Source organism: Myotis daubentonii, chromosome 3 (genome assembly GCF_963259705.1).
Source record: "Myotis daubentonii chromosome 3, mMyoDau2.1, whole genome shotgun sequence".
Lineage (NCBI taxonomy): Eukaryota > Metazoa > Chordata > Mammalia > Chiroptera > Vespertilionidae > Myotis > Myotis daubentonii.
Window position 1 is genome coordinate 119,884,397 of NC_081842.1, and position 3,119 is coordinate 119,887,515.

Below are 3,119 nucleotides of genomic sequence, written 5' to 3' on the forward strand. Positions count from 1 at the left end.
AAACCAAGCACCTTTCTGCCACAGGAAGGAGCTGCTGCTGCTGACGAAGAAGCACCCCAGCCTGAGAGAGCAGCTCCCACCTCCAGCAAGGAAAGCGAGCTCTAGTGCAGGCCGAACCTGACAGGGAGCCAGCAAGCAAAGCAGAAACGTGGCTTGCAGAAGTCTAACCCCATCAGCATGAACCTGAGTAGAGAAAGAGCTGAGAGAAAATAATTTATTAACACAGTCCACGCCCTTCAGCACTCTTCTGCACCCATATAAACATTCGTACAACTCTACATATCCTTCCTCACAAGAGCTCTCCACATACAAACAATGATGTTCTCACTACCCCAAATAAGGAGACGTCAAATCTCAATAGTCATCTCTGGGCTACGTTAATTTCATCTCAAATCCATTCAAAATCCTACCTGAATGGTCTATTCCCTAATACTAAATTGTAAAGTTAACCTCTAACAAAACTTGTATGAAATAATAAGGAAAACGAGAGAGAAGAGAAAAATAATTAATATGTATACTTACATACAAGTGAAGCAACTATTCATAGCTGTTGCAGTATTAAGTCTATAAATGATCATAAAGCTGTAGTTGATATTTATGAACTTCCTTCTCCACTACTCCATTCCATGCTTTCTTTGCCTTTAGCCAGTTCTCAGCTGATCAGGGTCCTTTAACTAGTGGAGTGACACCAATCTTCACTCTTGAAGGTCTGAATCTTGAGTGTCCTTGTTTGTTGTTGTTTTGGTTGTGGAAGTTTTTCATTAACTTTTATTATCAGACACTGAAATACTTAGAGATACCTCACAAACTCTCTTAGGTCCCAAACATAGTTCTTCATGCCTCTGTTGCGTAGCAGCAACTCAATTTTTCCTTGGTATTGAGACCAATCACCCTATTTCCACAAAGACTAGTAATACCTTTCCTTCTGTTGGGTCTTTATCATGAGAAGCCCCTAATGGCCAGGTGGCAGTTTCACCTACTAGTTCAATAGAACTACTGATGTGTCCTCTGTGGAAGTATTCTTTTCTTTGGGAATCAATACCTCCAAATGAACAGAGCTCAAAATGTTGGAGATGGGAAACAAAAATTCTACAAGTGAGTTATTAGGTGTAATAGTGAAAGGACTCCCTCTCACTTCTACCTCTTGATTTCTAGACACATGTATTGTGGCTAGAAGAGACAGCAGCATAAGCTCATCTCTGATTCAAAACATACACCTCATTCTACAAGATATGATCCTATCTGTTTAGACTATTGTATCCCAACTAGCATTGGGGTTAGGGCTTTGGTAGGCTATTTCTATCAGGCCTGTTGTTTCAGTGTGACGAGGTAAATGGTTAAACCAGCTTATTCATTCTATGGGCATGAGCCCACTCTTTTTGCTCTAAGATGAGTTTCTTGCTTGGAATGTAGGCAGAATACCATGAGAGTGAGTAAGGCATCTTCATCTCCACAGATGCAATACTGACAAGGGAGAAAAATTATTAGCCATAACACATATCTATTCCAATGAGGATAAATCTCTGATGAAAGGGATTCGATATAATCAATCTTCCACCAGGTGACTGACTGACCAACCTAGGAAATATTACAGTGTGAGGGCTCAGTGTAGATCTTTGCCATGGACAGTTAGGTATTCAGTGGCGGCAGTTGCCAGGTAAGCCTTGGTGATGTTGGATCCTATGCATAACCTCTATCCCTGCCACCACGGACCCTTTGTTCATGAGGCCATTGATTAAGTCCTGGGTGGCTGGGAAAGAGGCTGACTGGCATTCACAAAACAGGTCCTTTTGTCCTCTTGATTACTGAGTGCCCCACTGCAGTAGGCACTCTGTTATGCACTCACAAAGGACACACATCTGCCTGTGCTGTGCCCATTCTGAGTAGCCACCCACGTGCCTCTTCCCAGAGCTCCTAATCACCAACCGTTCCGTCCTTTTCATTCTAAGACCCTGGACACCTTGCCAAACCATTAGTAACGAAGGCAAAATGGACATCCAAATGTACCACTTAGATTCTGCCCGCCAGGAAGCTGGTTCTTCAACATTGTCCCTCAGAGTCACCACTGAGAGGAACTGTAATCCTGCAGACGTCTATCTCAGCTGTATATTGTATAGCAAACCTGTAAATGAGGCCACAGTTGTTTCTCTTCAGAGAACTGGTCATAAGGAACCTCCCCTCATTGGAGTAGAAGGCAATGCAGCCCTAGCCATGTAGCTCAGTGGATAGAGTGTCGGCCTGCGGGCTGAAGGGTGCTGGCTTGATTCTGGTCAAGAGCACGTCCCTCGGCTGCAAACTCAAACCCCAACCTGGTCCGGGCGCGTGCAGGAGGCAACCAATCGATGTGTCTCTCTCCTATGGATATTTCTCTCTGTGTCTCTCCCCCTCCCTTCCATTCTCTTCAAAAATTCAATGGAAAAATATCCTCGGGTGAGGATTAACAACAACAACAAAAAGGGAAGAAGGCAATGCAGCAGGAACTGATGTAAAAGATTAGGAGTCAAAAACCAAAAGAGAAGTCAAGGTCTCTGCAGCTTATCGTAAGGCAGAGAGCAGGAACACGGTTGGAGTCCTGAGGCAAGGTTGTAAAGGCTTGCTGTTGGCCCTGCTGGGCAAAAGCAAACTGTTTCCCATGGTCCTTACAAGTGAGTACGGAAAGAGCACGTGCTAGGACAGTAGCCACATACCAGCTCTCGTGCTCTGTGTAGTTACTTCTGATACAGTTATCTATCTGGAATAGTAGGTATAGTTGGAACCACTACCTGGTAAAGTAATCCTGCCATTCCCCAGCAGCCAACTGACTCTTGCAGGGGCAGACAGGAAAATAAAATGGGATTTCACGCCCCTGCACCTTTCAATTCCTTGAGGTGGCATTTACGTCTGCAGTTCCCTCTGGAATAAGGTATTGCTTTTATGTTTACTATGCTGGCAGGGATGGGAAGTTCCAGCAGCTTGCATTTGATCCTTTGAAGCATAATGCTCCTTATTCCATGGGTCAGACAGCCAAGATTGGGATTCGTCTAGTAACTAAGCACAGGCATTGCTCAGACCGCTGCAGTGAAGTGGGGGGTCACAACAAAGTGAGTCCTAATCATTTTGCTGGTAGAGGGTCTTCAATT